Source organism: Alligator sinensis, unplaced genomic scaffold, assembly GCF_000455745.1.
Source record: "Alligator sinensis unplaced genomic scaffold, ASM45574v1 scaffold953_1, whole genome shotgun sequence".
In the NCBI taxonomy this organism is placed as follows: domain Eukaryota; kingdom Metazoa; phylum Chordata; order Crocodylia; family Alligatoridae; genus Alligator; species Alligator sinensis.
Window position 1 is genome coordinate 733,531 of NW_005842365.1, and position 18,037 is coordinate 751,567.

At 49.8% G+C, this 18,037-nt stretch overlaps 1 long non-coding RNA gene across 1 annotated transcript in view; it reads left to right on the top strand.

Annotated features, from left to right (window-relative positions):
* Nucleotides 1–18,037, top strand: part of LOC102385531 — a 45,906-nt gene that overhangs the window by 8,477 nt on the left and 19,392 nt on the right. The window contains exon 2 of the long non-coding RNA XR_324507.1: nucleotides 4,085–4,219. This is a non-coding gene — a long non-coding RNA (uncharacterized LOC102385531). The remainder of the gene's footprint in view (nucleotides 1–4,084; nucleotides 4,220–18,037) is intronic.

The following is an 18,037-nucleotide window of genomic DNA, read 5'->3' on the forward strand; positions in this document are numbered from 1 at the left end:
CACCTCCTTGGTCCTGCTTGAAATGCATCTGTGGATGCACGACAAGGTACAGTTGGCCTTCCTAGCCGCCTCCCCACACTGCCGAGCCATGTTCATCTTGGAGTCAATAATGACTCCAAGATCCTTTTCCACCTCCGTGCTGACAAGAGGGGAGTTCCCCAGCCTGTAGGTATGGTGCTGGTTGTTCCTCCCCAGGTGCATCACCTTGCACTTGTCTGTGTTGAACCCCCTCCTGTTCTCCGCCCATCCTTGTAACCTGTCAAGGTCCGACTGTAGCCTGTTGCTCCCTTCTATTGTGCCCACATCCCCCCACATCTTGGTGTCATCAGCAAATTTGAACAGGGTGCTTTGCACCCCCTCATCCAAATCACCGATGAAGATGTTGAACAGGGCGGGACCGAGCCCTGCGGGACCCCACTGCCCACGTCCTTCCAGGCCGAGAAGACCCATCCACTACCACCCTCTGGGTGCTGCTCTCTAGCCAGTTGGCGACCCATTGGACTGTGTGGGTGTCTACGCCACGGTCCCCCAGTTTCCTAATGAGAACGGGGTGAGAGACAGTGTTGAAAGCCTTCCAGAAGTCCAGGAAGACTATATCCACTGCTACCCCTGCATCCAATGATTTAGTGACCTGATCGTAGAAGGCCACCAGGTTGGTCTGACATGACCTGCCGCTGATGAAACCCGTGCTGGTTGCCCCGAGCATGCATTTCCCTGCTGGCCCCTCCTGGATGTGTGCCAGAATAATTTTCTCGAACAGCTTACCCAGGATCGAGGTCAGACTGACTGGCCTATAGTTTCCCGGGTCCTCCTTCCTCCCCTTTTCGAAGATGGGAACCACGTTGGCCCTCTTCCAGTCCTCCGGCACCTCTCCAGAGCACCACGAGTGCTCATAAAGCTGCGCCAGGGGACTCGCAATGACCCCGGCCAGTTCCTTTAGAACTCTAGGGTGGAGATCATCTGGACCGGCTGACTTAAAAACTTCCAGCCCCTCCAGCAGCTCCCTAACTAGATCCTCACTTACACTGGGCTCAGGTGTGCCTCCCTTGGGGCCCGATGGGGGCCTAGCAGGGAGGTGGCAGTTCTGGTCCTTACTGAGGAAGACAGAGGCAAAGAAATCATTAAACATGTTGGCTTTGTCGTCTGGCGTGACAACCAGATTTCCCGTCACGTCCTGCAAGGGCCCCACATTACCCGGGGCCTTCTTTTTACTCCCTATGTATTTAAAAAAGGACTTCTTGTTGAAGTCCATCCTGTGTCACCAATGCTTTTGTGAAGAAAAAAAAAACCTTTGCTTTTTCTGCATTCCAGCAACCATCTCCTCACCTTCTTTGCTTTTTCTTGGGCAGACAATTTCTCATATTTGGATGCATGCTTGGTCTCAATATGCTGATTCAAACTGTATTCTTTGAATACTGCCACACTTTCTTTGCAAATTAAACAGATTTTCCACCTGCATCAGTAAAAAAATATTTAGAAGTCTATTCTTCATTGAATATTCAGCATTTAGTGTCTACCTTCCTCTTCTATGATGTGCTCATATCCATGTTTTTATTCACCTGTGCAGTGATGATATTAGGGATGTAAATTTCATTAAAACTTTCCCACTTAAACTTTTTTAATTATGTTGCTTAACTATAACATATTGGGGCATTGTCCTTGCCTGGCCTCTGCCCTTACCAGTCACAATGATGTCCTCATTGTAACAGTTACTCAGGTAACTAGGCCAGGTAACTAGGTGGGGCCTGCAATCCAGCATGTAGTGACAGGCCTGGAAGTTACAGGCAGCATGCCACCAGGGCTAGGTGAGCTAGTAACTGCAGCAGGAGCATTGCACCTCCTGTGGGGACATAGCATGGCTGTTGCCCATGTTCCTACCAGGGCCCAGCCCAGCCCACATCACTCACAGCTCCAGTGGCAAGCAGTTCCTGACTGCAAGGCCACGACCTACATGGTGCAGCAGGGAGCCAGCCCAGTCCATCTCATCCTCTCCTGGCAGCGCATGGTTCCCAACTCCAAGCCTGAGACCCACGCAGCATGGCACAGAGCCAGCTCACCCATCCCATCCCGGCTGCAGTGCACTGCAAGGCTGGACCTGCAAGGAGCCAGCCTGGGCTAGCCTGGCAGCTTGCAGTTGTCTGCTGCATGGCTGGGACGCACATGACATGGCACAGAGCAAACTCCACCCATCCAGACTCAACTGCAGGTTCCCTGCTGTATGGCCAGGACCAAAGCAGCATGTCACAGAGCCAGCCTGTTCCAGGTTGGTGAAACATTAGAGTGCCAGGAGCTGTGGGAAGCCCTGAGCCATCAGGCTGGACCAGCTCCATGCCTCCACATGGTGCTCCTGCCACTCTAGCCAGGACTGGCACATGGAAGCACAGAGCAACAGTCCTGCAAGCCCCACAAAGTGGGGCATTAACCAACAGTTCCCCCTGCCCCAGCCCAGTCTTACCTGAATTTCAACTCACAAATGGAGTGAGGGCTGGGGAACAGCCACAGGGCCACCAGGGCAGAAGTTTCTATTAGGCATAAGGTACCAGTCTCCAGAAGCTTCTTAGAGGTGGGGGCAGAATGTGGCCAGGTGGGTCAGGTTGGGGCTGGGGTTGGTTGCAATCTCAAAGCCCAAGTTGCTTGCTGTTGCAGCCAGCACCTCCTGTGGCCAGAGACTTGTACTGCCAGTGCCGCCTCAGCCATCAAATAGACAGCAACCAATAGGTAAAAATTGTCTAAATTTTAGAGGGGCCCCGTGGGCTGGATAGAATGGCCTGGCAGGGTAGATCTGGCTTGTGGGCTGTATCTTGCCTGCCCCTGGAACAGAAGAACGCAAAGTGATAAAGTAAAGGGATATTTGCTTTTCTGAATGCTTGCACAAGCTGCAAAAACAGAGTTACTGAACGATAGCCAGTCTCTCTCTGAGAATGATATTGATCATTCATATAGATAAATCATTGCTTTTCCAAAAGTGATGATGTTTTCCCTTAGTCCAATAAAGTTTTCCTTGTTTCATGCACAGGTTCAGTGCATGTGGGTGGGAAAACATCATCTAATAAGGATCTCTATATAAGATACGTAGGGCAGAATACAATTTCAATTTATGGACCCCAATTTTTTTTTTCAGCTACATAATTGCATTTTTTGGCACTTATTTACAGCCCTATTCCACGTGCAAGCATCCACAAGACTACAATGTGTGTACACTGTAGGCTGTATGCTGGCTGTGTAGCTGCACAACTCCATCATGTATACCTGCCATGGCATGGATCCCTAAATTGTATCTGGGGAAAAAATTGAGGAGCGCTCTTCCACATTTTATCCCAGTAGTCTAGAGGTGACATATTTGCTTATTGAACAGGATAGTCAGAGAGAGCTAAAGCTGACTAAGTCTCTGTGATCTAAGAAGGTTTTCAACTTACAGATTTACAATACAGTGCTTTAACTACCAGGGCATAGGTTAGGCATTACTGGGCATGTCTATACATGCATTAATGCACCATAGTTACTGTGCATTAAATGTAGTACCTGTAATAACACATAGTAACTAAATGCACAGTAATGGGTGCTACTACATAGTAGTTGCAGAAGCACCAGTACGTGCCTTTTAAGTGATACTAGTGCATAGTAGAGTAATTTTACTGCACATTAGCTCAATAGCACAGCTTTTGCCATGACACACCAATGCATAGTAGAATTAGTTTACTGCACATTTAGCATATCATGTAGACACACGCACTGAGTCACCTCTCTTGAAACTGGTCTCCTGTGCAACCAAGAGATGGAGATATGTGGGTCCAAGAGGAAGAATTCCCCAAGCTAGAGGGTGTTAGAGGGTGTGTGATTCAATGATATTAGCTGGGACCTCTGCTTCCAACAGGGCCAAAATTTACTCACTAGTCTGCACCCTTTTTATGGAATTAATATTAAATAAAAAGTCCTCAGCTTCAAGAGAAGGGCTGGAGATGGGATGAGAATGCCTGAGCAATGGCTTGGTGGTTAGTACATTCTGCTGGGAAACTGAAGTGTTATAAGCTCAAGTCCCCTCTAAGTGAGGGGGATCTGGAACCTTGGTATCCTGTTCTTTCAGACTGGCTCTCAGTTTGGGACCAGCTGTCAGTGGAGACACATGGGTGGAAGGCTGTCACATCCCGAAGAACAGAAGACCCCCAGTGGACCCTCCAGTGGACTCCAACCCACCAGCAGTAAGCAGGGACTGTGGCAGGTAGGCAGGAGCAGCAGTGGGAGGCAGCTGAGTGGAGCTGAGGAAGGTCACCCCCTGACCAGCTCCTACTTAGCCCGTCCCCCCAGGGAACCATACGACCGGAGCCATGTGAATAGAGCACACAAACCGGCACTCTCTGGGCCCCAGTGCATGAGTTAGCACAGGAGAGAAGGAGGGAGGGGTATTCACTGGCCCCCTTCTCTGGTGGGAAAGGGAAGGGGCTGGTATTCTGGTCCTTGAGAGCAGCATGGTGCAGACATTTGTGCATACGCATGAGCCATGTGATCTCACGAGACTCTGAGAGTCTGTGAGATTTAAAATTTTTAAGGGGTCCCAACCAAAAAGAACTTCAGTTTCAGACTGGCACTCGATGGAGATACATGGGTGGAATCCTCTTTCACCCCCAAGAGCAGAAGGCCCCTGGTGGATCCTCTAGCAGACCCCGACACCTCAATGCCGGGAGCCGGGAGGTAAGCAGAGACCACTTCAGGTAGGCAGGAGCCGTGGTGGGAGGAAGCTGAGTGGAGCGGAGGAGGGTCACACCCCCCCTCCCCCCTCGCCCCCCCCCATCTCCTACTTAGCCCAGCCTCTCAGGGAGCCTCATGGCTGGATCCTCACAAACAGAGCATGCAAACAGGTATGCTCTGAGCCCCAGCACATGAGTTAGTGTGGGAGTTCATGTGGAGGGGTGTGCAAAAATGCATGAGGCTCTTGGCAGTGAGCCTGAAGAGAAGGGTGGACAGCAGTAGCCAGAACTACTACCTGTGCAATGGTGGGGATGCATCACACCCCAAAGATGGTACCTGGGATAAGGAGCAAAGAGACCTCCCCTTATGGAGTGTGCTCAGCAATAGAGTCTCTGGGGTGCCAGATAAGGAAGCTACAGGCTGCAGTGCAGAGGCTGCATATCATCAGGGATGGCAAAGAGGAGATCAACACCTACTGCCAGGCTCTTCACCAGAAATATGAAGACAGAAGAGCAAGGATGGCTGGCAGGATGAAGGTGCACAAGAGGAGTTACTGTGAAGTCCAGCCAGGGGTCACTTGGATGAAGGTCGTGTCCAGCCCCCAGGCAGGCTGTACCAGGATCAACACCACCCTGGAACTTCACAACAGATACAAACTACTTGCAGCATCAGCAGAGACAGTAGAGCCAGCAAAGCTGATGGCTCCAGCACTTGAGGAAGGAAGGCAACCAGCAACCCCTAAGAAGAGATGCAGTGTGGTCATCATGGGAGACTCCCTCTTGAGGGAGACAGAGGGAGTGATCTGCTACCCTGACTCCTTAGCCCATGAGGTCTGCTGCCTCCCAGGGGCCTGTATCTAGGATGTAGCTGAGAGGATCCCTAAACTTGTACAGCCCTCTGACTACTACCCCATGCTCCGCATCCATATGGGCACAAATTATATGGCTTAGAGCAATCCTGGCTGGTTCATGAGTGACTACAAGGCTCTGGGGGCTGAGATCAGAGGGTTGGGGGTGCAGGTAATTATCTCCTTGATCCTCCTGGTTATGGGTCACGGGTACAGGAGGGAGAGATCTACAGAAGAAGTGAACAGAAGAGTGAGGTGTTTCTGCCATGAATGCCACATGCCCCCGGAGGCTGGGAGGCATGGTGAGCTCCCACAGGTGGTGGCAGCACTGTCAGCAGCAGGATCAGGGTGGCAGCAAGTGGGTAGCTCCTGCAGGCAGCCGTGGCACTGTCAGTGGTGGGGGATGGGGGTGGCGAGTGCTGACCAGACGTCAGCGACCACCTGCAGATGCCGCTGGCAGTATCGTTGGCAAGGTGGGGGAATGGTGAGTGGCGACTACCCACAGGCACCACCAGCAGTGTCAGTGGTGCCTTTTCACAGGGGGTGCACTGCCATGCTCAGGGGGTGCATGTGTGCCCACGTGAACCCTCTATGTGTCACCAATAGTTGGTACCATTGTGACTTCAGATTCTTTAATTGCAGTCTATACCTCAGAGAGAGAGGCAGCAGTTTGTTGGGAAGGGATAGTCTCCACCTCATTTCGATGGGAAAGAAGATTTTCTTGGCCAGGATGGCTGACCTGCTTGATAGGGCTTTAAACTAAGATCACTGGGGGACAGGTAGACAATCACCAGTGTAAGCCCAGGAAGTGTCAACCACAGAATCAGCAGGTCAGGTAACGCAAGGTGTGGCAAGTAACACAAGGACTGGGCCAGGGAGGGACAGGTGCCTGACTAGAGTGGCCATTTTAAGGCCCAGCTCTCTCTGCTGAGCTCTGCCAGGAACACTGCAGAGGACAGGGTGAGGCTGGGTGGATGGAGGAGGCCTCATTTGTCCTGGGTAAGATATGAAACTGCACCCTGCTGAGGAAGGGGGGTGGGGTCTAGTGGGGCTCTCTGTGGTGGGGGAGTCCTCAAGAAATGCCAGGTCAATCACTTTCCCAGTGAAAGGTAAGTGTGGGGCACCTTATAACCCCATACCCCACATCCCCGGTGGGTTCAACCAGTACAGGAGGAGCCCAGGCTCATGGGAGTCCTGAGGCAGGGCCCAGGTTGGTGGTGGGACCTGGAGCAATGTTCAGTCTCCTCATGAGTCCTGTGGCTTCAGGGACCCTGATAAGGGGCCAGGCATGGCTTTGGCCACCTGAACCTCACAGCATGTAATTCCCCAGGGCAGAGGGCCAGGCAGGGCTATGGCCACATAAGCCAGATGGGGTGACAGACCCCAGTGATCCCCAGTGATGGGGCAGTGTTGAGCCCCAGTGAGGGGGCCAAGGTTTTGGAGCACAATATGTGTTTGTTTGTGTATGTGTGTGTTTGTTTGGGTAAAGAAAGACCCAATGCAAACCACTGGTGGATGCCATCTGCAAGGCTTGGGCCACAGTGTAGGGGTGGAATGGAGCTGTGGATATTCCCCTAAACATCAGAGTTCAAAACGGGCAGCCTCCCACCTGATTAACATCCTAATACTATGACATCAAAACATGGCAGGAGGGTGAGGTGGGAAGCTAGCCCATAGACAGGAGGTGGGACGGGGCTTGCACTGGGCATGAAAGTATGCCCCTGTCACACAAAGGAACTTATTCTGACCCCATCCCAAGGATGGGACTCTTCTAAGTCCACAGGAAAGCACAGGGAATCCAATGGCAGGCTTAGCTGCCTATACACAAATGCCAGGAGCATGGGGAATAAGCAAGAGGAACTGGCCCTTCTGCTGAGTGGAAATAGATATGATCTCATAGGGATAACACAGACCTGGTAGGACTCCACCTATGACTGAACTACTGGAATAGATGGCTATTACTTGTACAGGAAGGATCATGTTGCGAGGAAGAGCAGAAGTGCAGCTCTCTATGTGAAGGGGCAGTATACTTCCCTATCAGCAGTGATTGGTACTCAAGGAGGGTGACTTGAGATCCACTGGGTTAAAATATGGGGAGAATGTGGTGAAGAGGATATCACTGTAGAAGTCTATTACTGACCGTCTAACCAGGAGGAAGAGCTTGATGACAAATTCTCTAGGGAACTAGCAGAGGCTGCATGCTCTCAGTGCATGGTTGTCATAGATTAATTCAGTCACCCTGACATCTCATGGGAAGAGCATTCAGCCAAATCTGATTGGTTGTGAAGCTTTCTCACTTGTATTGATGAGCTCTCAATTTGTCCTGGCCAAAGGGGATGATCTAGTGAGCAACCTGAGGATTGAAGGGAAGCTAGGAGACAGTGATCATGAGTTGATCACTTTCTCTATCCATTGCAAAGTTGGCAAATCAGTCAGCAAAGCAAAAATCCTTGACTTTAAGAAAGTTGACTTTCACAAGCTCAGGAGATTGGTTGTAGAGGCCCTGAAGGATCACTATCTGACAGGGAGGGGAGTCCACAATGAGTGGTTTATCCTTAAGGACATGATCCTAAAAGTACAAGGGAACTCCATTCTGGCCCATGGGAAAGGTAGCAAAAGGGCTGGGAGACCCCACCTTGGCTCAGCAGGGAACTCATGGATGTCTTGAATCTGAAAAAAAGAATCTCATAAGGGATGGGAGTCAAGAAATACCACTGAGGAGGATTATGCAGCACTGGCCCTCACTTGTAGGGAGCAGACCAGAAAAGCCAAAGCTGAAACCAAACTCAGACTGGCTATAGGAATCAAGGACAATAAAAAGTCCTTCTTCAGATACATAGAAAATCGGGGGAGGGGGGGACAGGGGAGATTGGACCCCTGCTAAATCAAATTGGGCAGCTGACAACTAACACCCAGGAAAAAGGCAATCTCCTCAACAATTGCTTTGTGTTGGTTTTCCACCAGCCCAAGGGGATCACCTTGCCTGACAAGATGCAGGAGTACTAGGGTAAGGGAGATCATATGCCTATAATTGGCAAAGATCTTGTGAGGGAACACCTTGAGAGGCTGGAGATCTACAAGTCAGCTGGCCTGGATGGAATACACCCAAGAGTGCTAAAAGAGTTGGCTGACATCATAGCACAACCAAGCGTGAGGATATTTGATAGCTCGTGGCACTTGGGAGAGGTTCCAGAAGATTGGAAGAAGGCCAGTGTGGTGCTTCTGTTTAAGAAAGGAAGGAAGAAAGATCCAGGGAATTACAGGTCAATCAGTTTGACCTCCATCCCGGGAAAGATCTTGGAAAAAAATATCAAAGAAGCCATTAACAACAGGCTAATGGAAGGCAACATTTGAGAGAGCCTGTGGCAAAATACCACCTCAGTATCTTCCCAAACTCTGCTATCAGGTTTTCCCTTGCCATTGTTTTATCACCTGTCTGCCAATTTGGTTGCCATGGTCACTGTGGTGGGCAGGCAGCCATCCCCAATCTGTCTCATTTAACATTGAGTTGTGACCTGGGTTGGAAACATTCCTGAGGGAGGGGCAACCTGCTCCTGCAGATGTGAGAAGTTACAGGTGTAATCTGAGTGGTACTATAAGATGTACCCCCTCTCCAACTGAAGGGATCAGAGCTGGTTCACAAGCGCTGTGAGAGGTGTAGGGACCCTCCTTCTCTATTGAGCAGAGCCAGATAACCAATGGGGACTTAAACATATACCTTTTAATGAGAGAAACTGTGGTGGGAACATAACATATAAGCCAGGGGGCATAGGGGACACTACAATATTTTGAGGGGATGGGATTCAATAAAGTTTAGGCATTCACGTTCATAGACATATTCATCTAGTTAACAAAAGACAAGTTTAACAAAATATAAAATGCAAACAACACAATAAACAATACCAATTGACAAATTATAACATGCACAAAATACAAAACACCAAATAACAAGAGATATAGGGCATAGGTACCTAGAGAGGGAAAGCATGATTACCCCCTCCACTCCAACAAGAATTTCACCCTTCTCACTTCATTCAACCCTACTTGACTCAACTACAACTTGAACTCAGATCTCCCACATAGTGGGCAGAAACTATGCTACACAGCCACCATTGCTAGGTTTGTTTTAGGCTGCTGGGGCTTTTGACCTTCTGAAAGCCCCTGCCTCATGTTGAGCTGCCCTGCGTCTTGCTGGAGAAACTGGAAGTGGAGCTAGGAGTCTCTTGGTTCACTGCACAGCTTTCTGCTGGAGCCAGGCTGGGAACCTCTCCTGCGGGCTACAGCCTCTTGCTGGGGAACCTGGGGCCCAGCAGAGAGCCTCTCTTGCCAGCTGTGCTATGCTGCCCGTGGATCCTGCTCCTTTAAGCTCTTCTGGGGCAACTGCTCCTGCCCCACTGGCCTAGCTCTTGCCAGCTCTTCGAAACTCCTTCCATAGCATCCCTCACAGGTCTCCTCTGAGTCAGCTGTGCTGCCCCTTTTATCCCCCTCCAGGTGACCCGAGGGGCCAATCAGGGGACATGGAGGGTGAGTCTATGGGGCCTTATTGGTGAGGAAAGGGAATCCTAAGCCCTCCAATAATTTTTACCCTTTCAAAACCCCTGGGCCAAATCACTACCAGCTAGCCTGTCAAACAGATAACCAGGCTTGGGAACTCCATCTCTCTGTTGTGTTAGCAGTAACCTAACACGGGAGATGCCATGGTGGCAGTGGCTCAAGCCTGTCCCTCTCACCAGTGACCAGTGATGCTTTTTGAATTGGTTGGCTGGCCTCAGACAGCACCTGCCCTGATAGGAACTGGAAAGGTGATGTCAGAAGGCCTATATAAGCTAGGATTGCCCAGGAGAATGGGGAGAGCCATCTTGGGGAAGCATGTGAGTAACTGACCAGGAAGAGAGATAGGGATCTCTCTGGAAACTCTCACATGAACTGGGGCTGATTCTCCCTTTCTGGGTGTCTCTCAGACCACCCCTCACAAATAATATCAAGCAGACCTCTCAGCTTGTGCCAGTAGACTAGTTCAGATGCAGTACAGATGGTGGACACCTGAGGGCCTTCTCTGACTGCAAATAATAAAGGAGGTAACAGGGACTCCCATTTTTTCGGGTTGCCCTGGATGCATGCCCTTAGCATGCCCTTCAACGTTCTATTAAATCTCCCCACTAACCCATCCATTTGAGGGTGGTAGACTGAAGTACTAAGCTGCTTTATTTTCAAAATTCTACACACCCCTCTTAACATCCCCGACATAAAGTTTTTCCCCTGATCTGTTAAAATCTCTTGGGGAATCCCCACTCTCGACACCCATTTTATCAATTCCTCAGCTATCTTGGGTGCGGTAACATTCTTTAATGGTATCACCTCTGGGAAACATGTAGCATAAACTGTCATCACCAATACATACTGATATCCTGCCACACTTTTTGGGGAGGGTCCCACAATATCTAAAGCAATTCTCTCAAATGGGTGAGCTGCTTGGGACATAGAAACTAACAGCACTTTTGTGGGTTTATAACTGGAGACCTTTTGACACTCAGGGCACTCCTTACAATATCACTCTAGGATCTTGTAAATACTGGGCCAAAAAACCCCTTGTCTCAGTTTGGCTTCCATTTTATCCCATCCTTGATGCCCTTCCATAGGTAACGCTTGCACAGCCTTCAACAACTGTAACCAATACTGTTGGGGTACCAGGATTTGGACCATGTCCTCTCCTCCCTTGCCTTTATTAACCCAGTATTATATCCCATTTCTTACCTTGAAACAGGGCACCACATCTGCCAATTCCAGTCTGAGTACCTCCTGCTCTCTCCTAGCCACATTTTTTTTCAAAGAGATTTTGAAACAGGGGTTCATGTTCTCCGTGCTCTCTAAACTGGCCTGGCCTATTATGTCTTCAAAGTCTATTCCTTCCTCCTCCACTTCATAGCATTCTTGTTCTGGCACTCTTGCCCCTACCAATACCCCTTCCACATGCCTCACATAATCTTTTGCACTGAGGTTCCCCATGGCTTTCACTACCACCTCTTGCAAGTGAGGCCAGTCAGTACATAAAATCATTGGAAGGGGAATGTCTCAGCTAATCCAACCACAATCTTTTCCATTTGGTTTAGGACCATCAACCTCAGCCTCCTCCTTTGATAGGTATAGGAGGCCCCATGTATACAAACCATGTTAACAGGGGTTGTCAACTCACCCATTTCTGGGGTTACCAGATCTGACCTCAGCATAGTTTGGGTGCACCCTGTGTCAACGATGGCAAGCACCGCTAGATTTCCTATTCTCACCTCCACGATAGGCTTGGCTTTGTGCCATGGTCCCTTATGTTTCCCGAAACTGCAGTTCATCTGCTCCTTGTGGGGAAATTCATGAGCCCCCTCATTCCTCCCTGTCCCAGGGGAGCTGAGGTGACCAGAGGACCCCAGGCCAAAAACAAAAGAAAGCCTCACTTACCTCCTGCAGGGGCCAAAAGGCATGGGGAGAGGCGCACTGCAAAACCGTCCGCGCGGTTTGTTAGCCGCACCTATATCCAGCTGGGGCAAGTTGACATCAGCGGGAGACGCCGCCCAGCGGAGATAAAAGACTACCCCGAGTCTACAGCAGGAGGGTTGGTGAGCGGAGGCTCAACGGGGAAGCCCACAACCCGAGAGGCGCAGCCGCTGTGTGGGGCAGCCCAGGACAGCAGGGGTGGAGCCTGCGGAGGCGCAGGCAGGGGCGTCAACATTAGAGCCAGCAGGGAAGCCGGTGAAAGAACCGGCAGCCGAACCGGCATGAGAGCCGGCAGCAAAGCCGGTGAGGAAGCCGGAAGCAGGACCAGCATGAGAGCCGGCAGCAGAACCGGTGAGGAAGCTGGCAGCAGGACCGGCGTGAGAGCCAGCAGCAGGATCAGCATGCGAGCCAGCAGCAGAACCAGTGAGGAAGCTGGCAGCAGAACCGGCGAGGGCTCGAGGACGCAAGCCGGTAGCGGAGCCAGCGAGGGCTCAAGCAGGCAAGCCGGCAGCAGAGCCGGTGAAGACCCCAGCAAAGAGTTTGGCTGGGAAGTCGACTGGCTAGCCAGCTGGCCACTTGATAGGGAGAGTAGCTGAAAAGCAGCTGTAGGAAGGAGCCCCAAGTGGGAAACTAGCCGTTAGGGTCAGGGGAACTCCGGGCCTGCTGGGACCCACTTTACTATAACAATCATGGTGGTCGGAGTGCACAACAGTCACGGTGTGGGTAAAATAGGGGGTTGAGCAGGAATAGACGAGGCAAGGGCAAAGGGCCTCGGGGCCTGTGTATTTTGGGCTGAGACCCCAGGCTGCTGGCTGCTCATGGCCGGATAGCCAGGAGAGTTCGGGGTAGAGCCTGAGGAGATCCAGAGGCGCGTGAAGGCCAGGAGATCCACGATAAAAAGGTGGCGAATGGCTGGGGTGTAGGGGAGGTCGGAGCCCCGTGAGTGCCCGCCACACGTCGTGGCGGCCCTGAAGGCTACCCCAAGGGAGAACCCCTCCACTGAAGTTACAATCAAAGTCATGGCGGGCGAGATAAGGGAAACCCGAGCATCAGCCGGGGTAACCTTTGGGAGCCCACCCCAGGCCTTGGCCCTAGAAGATCACTAATGCGGGCCAGGGCGGCAAGGGAGCGCCTAATAGAACAGAGGCGGGCACACTCCCCTCTTGTTACAATACCTCGCTATGTGCCCCCTCTCTCTGCATCTAAAATAAATCACTTCTTGTGAATCCCAGCTGCTGGTTTCTTTAGTACTCATCCTCACACCCTCATTTCTCCCTCTTTTGTTATGATTTTCTGTGCGGGTAGGAGCACCTGTACTCCCTATCTTCTCTTTCCTCATTGGCTCATGATTGAATTCTGCATTAGTATAATTTTCAGCTACCATTAATGCCTCTTCTAGGGATCTGGCTTGATTTCTCCTCACCCACTTTTGGGTATTTCCTTGCAAGTCTTTTACAAACTGCTCCAACATTACTTGGTCTACGACCTCTTCCATGGTCTTATTAGCTGGTTGAATCCACCGAGGGGCTGCGTCACTCAAAACCTGTGCTTACACTCTGGGCTGCATTTCTTCCAGTTTCTTTTTATCCCTAAACTTCTGCCTGTACATATCTGGGGAAATTTCCAACCTATACAGGATAGCCTCCTTCACTTTCTCATAACATCTGGACTCTTCACACGATAAGGCCCTATATGCTGCCTGCGCTGGGCCTGTCAGGAATGGCCCTAACTGTATGGCCCATTTTTTTCTATCCCAGGCTGCCTCAATAGCAGCCCTCTCAACACTTTCTAAAAAGGCTTCTACATCATCCAACATAGTCATCTTGGGTAGTCCAGTCCCCTCGACCCCTGTGAGAATAGTTATGGCTCTTGCCTCAAATTTATTACTAAGCTCCTGTTTCTGGGACAAAGGCATTATTCTTGCTTTGGCTTTCTGTCCCTTTACTATAACCAGTTCTTCCATTTGGTCTTGCTGCCCCTGCAATATCCTAACTGTAAGGGCGTGGGGCTTCCTCCCAATCCATGGGTGGCTGCAGATCCACATTTATTGTTTCCATCTGATCCCAATTTCCCAATCCATGCATCAAAAGTCTGTGAGTGGGTGTCCTAAATCAAGTCAGAAAGACAGCACACTTTGGCAGAGTCTCCCCACCCCCTACATTTTTCTCGCCTGCCACAACTTTGATGGGAGTTAAAGTTAACACTCACTGGTGGGTGGCTTCTGATTTTTAACTAATACCCAGAATGATGCTCCCTCTTTCCACCCAGAATGATGCTCCCTCTTTCCTTAATGTTACTGCAGCTGGGGAAGCCAGCAAACTACCTCCCCCAGGGGTAACACTCTTATGCATTGAAACAAGCTTCTGGGAAGGCTGAGGTCTTTACCCAGAACTCAGTGTTTACTTCCTCCCCACTCTGCTCTCTCTTTCTCTCAGAAGGTAGAGATAAACAAATGATAAATCAAATTGTTAATTGGCCAGCTGCAGGATTTTTCATTCACTCCTTCTCTCCGCCTGGAGAGATCCTGCTTCCAGTCTGGTCAGGTAATGGAGTCAGTCCACAAACGATCATTCCCAATGTCTAGCAATGAAGTCTCTAACTAAGTGGGAGTACCTGGCCTCACAGAGTTTCCAGTGAGGTTCACTCCTGATGTAACAGGCTGCCTGACTTCTGTTTTCCTTTGGGCACGCTGCCCTCATCACTCCCATGCTTCCACACAGGAAACTGGCTCCATCGCTGCAACTGTCTCTCAGCTCTGGCTCCTCTCCCCTTCTGGGGAAATTATTAATCAATTCTAGCTCCTCTTATAGGAGCTCATGAATTGACACTTTACCAGCTGTGCCAGACTCCAATGCTGTGAATGCTCTGGGTACTGGTGAAAATATGTCATCTCACCAGCTGGTCCCACGACATCTGGTAAGTTTCTTTTTACTCTCTTCTCTCTTGTGTAACAGGGCCATTGGCTCCCTCTTACACCCACCTCCCTTGATGGGGTGGGAAAAACAGGCTGGTGGTGCACCCTACTGTGGCCTCCAGAATCCCACCTTATGTATTTTCTTTCTCCTGATGACTCTTCATTTCCAGGTACCATTGATTGATTTTCCTGTGATCATTATACTGTCCATATAGTTCATTGTCAGCATAATCCTTTGTTTCTTAAACACATTGTAACAGGGACTCATGTAGGAGCCCTGATACTTAGGCTAGCTCTGGGAGGAGTGACCTTTGAATGCCCCTGACAGGTGGAGAGGATTTCACACCTGAGGGAAGATTGGATAACTACCCAAGAACAATGGAGATAAAACTGGCAGCAGGACATTTACTGATTACCTTTGGGCACAAGAGGATGAACACAGGGGTAACTAAGCCCCCAGAGAGAGAAGAGAGGTAAAGAAGTCTAACCTTTGATCTAGAAGGATGTTGGAAGTGCTGGACTTCCTGTGGACACAAGCCAGACTCAGACATACATTGCTACTGAGGATTGTATTGCCTTGGTGAGTGCAGAGAGATGTTGACGCGTTGGGAACCGGCTTGGCGGGGAGAGAAGTAAGACATAGCATCTCTAGGACAAAGCACTGGGAAAATAGCATTCCAGATAAGTCCCTAACCTTGCTGGGATGACTATTACTTAGAAGATAGCAAAGAGAACTGTGGGGGAGGAGCAGGTAGCTGCTCCTGGCATAAGCTATGGGTGATGAATGAAAGATGCAGGGACCGCGTTCTGCTAATAAGGCAATTAGCAGTTTAGATTAGGTTAAATACAATGTATCTTTAAAAGTATTGGCTTTGGGTTTGCTCATCTCCAATGCAGATTGCCCTCGCCAATGAAGTAATTGGCAAGGGTTATTGTCACTGCATCTGTTACTTTGAAAAATAAACCTACAAAGTGAGCGGGTAACATCTGGGTGACATTTATTGATCACAGACATTAAAAGCTCACTGATCTCCTACCTTTTCTTATCAAATCCAAGTCGTGGCAGACAAGGACAAAAAGGAGATGAAGCTACTAACCAACTCACTCACACACATCACATGCATACATCTTAATTTGGTCATTTGATGGTACTGTAATTTGGTCATTTCCTGGTCTCCTAATTTGGCCATCCCACCAAAACATGAGACCCCAGGAGCTTTACAGTTGGTCATTGTGACCTGATGCTAAGTCTGCATGTTTCTTTCTTGTTATCCATTTTAAGGGAACTCTGTGCTACTGCATGTTTTCAAATTCCTAGGTTTTATGTGTCTGTCTGCCACAGTGATGAGAAGATGAATCTTTGCCACAAAAAGACTTTAGAAACCAGGTAACTCTTGCCATTCCCCTGGAACATTGTTCTAATGCAATGTATACTACAAGCCAATTTCTAAAAGCAAATTTGTAGATATAATTTCCTAGACATCACCTCTTTTAATCTTTACAAATGCAGCAGAGTTTCTCTGGTAGTTATGTGGTGCACCAGTGCTTGCCCTTTTTTAACTACATTAGGACCAAAAAGGAATCTTCAAAGGACAAAAGAAAACTTTCAGTCAAATGGATAATATTTGTATTGGGCTATAAATAAAAGTAAACATTATTCCATAAATTTAATTAAGCCTTGAAGAGGCCAAGTTTTAATTTTCATAAATCTGTCAGCTATTGACTTAAATGTTTGCACTAGCAGGAAATAAAACAAAAATAACTCTGATTACTAACCACTATTCAGTCAGTCAATTAAAATGCAACAAATTTTAGATGATAACATTCAGAAATGGAATCATACTATTTGACAATGTATTTTGATTGCTAAGTAGAATGGATGGGAAATGAGGATGCCAGTTGTCTAGAAGTGTGATATAGGATATGTTTGGAACTAACCTACTGTACAACACTGACTGGGTGCATCTACAGGGCAGGTATTTACACACACATGGACATGACAGTAGATTTGCTGCTCTTAGCAGCAAACTTCTACCACATCCTGTGGTCCTGCACCAGAATGCTGCTGCCATCAGGGGGACCTCCAGGCCCTGGATGCAGCTGCCAGCTGCCAGCAGCCATCTTTAAAAGCCAGCCATGCTCCCTGCCCCTAGGCCAGTCACTTCTGTCCAGGAACAGTGTGCTCATTGCAGGGGTAGCACACAGGAGAACTCTTCTTGCTGCCTGTGCTTCCCCACACCATGGCTGCTCCAGCCCCTGCCCCAGGCAGCAATGATCAATGCCCCAGGCACCTCCTGGCCACTGTTTTGGCCCTGCTGACCCCCCACACTGACCACTGGATAGCCCATGGCCATCTGTGCCCTCCTGACTCCCCTAAGTGCAACTGTTTGCCTGGCCCTACCATGCCATCCCAGGTCTACCACCACACACCTTTCACCTGGACACTGGCTGGCTGACTGAACCATGGCAGGGCACCAAAAACATACTACTAGATGCCACTGCCAAGGCCACCCTTGCACTCCTAGGATTCCAGCCCTGCTATCTTCAGGTCCACTGGGCCAGCCAAGGACTGGTGGCTGCACATCATCCAGTACACCTGGGCAACAAGCAGTGGCTGAAGGTGTTCAGGACAACCCGGGCCACCTTCCAAGATCTCCTGAAGCATCTCCGGTCATACCTGGAATGGCAGGAATATGGCATACAGCTGCCCCTCCCCAGCCCTCGTTGTACTAAATTTGGTCACACCTACTAGCCTGCAGTACACAGTCCACCTCTTTGATGTGGGCAAGGCCACCATTGGAGATGCCATCCTGGAGGTGCACAGCACCCTCCAGGACATGTTAGGGGACACAGTTTTCCACATGCACAACCCCCTGGTGGTGGTGGGGTTCTGTGCCCTGGGATTCCCCCTGTGCATTGGGGCCCTGGATGGGAACCACTTTCCCATCACCTTCCCACAACTGGCCCTACTACAGGTGGAGGGGCTTTCACTCATGGTTTCATAGTTTCAAAGTAGCTAGGGTCAGGAGGGACCTGAACAGATCATCTAGCCTGACCCCCTGCCACAGGCAGGGATGAATGCTGGGGTCACTATATGTTGTAGT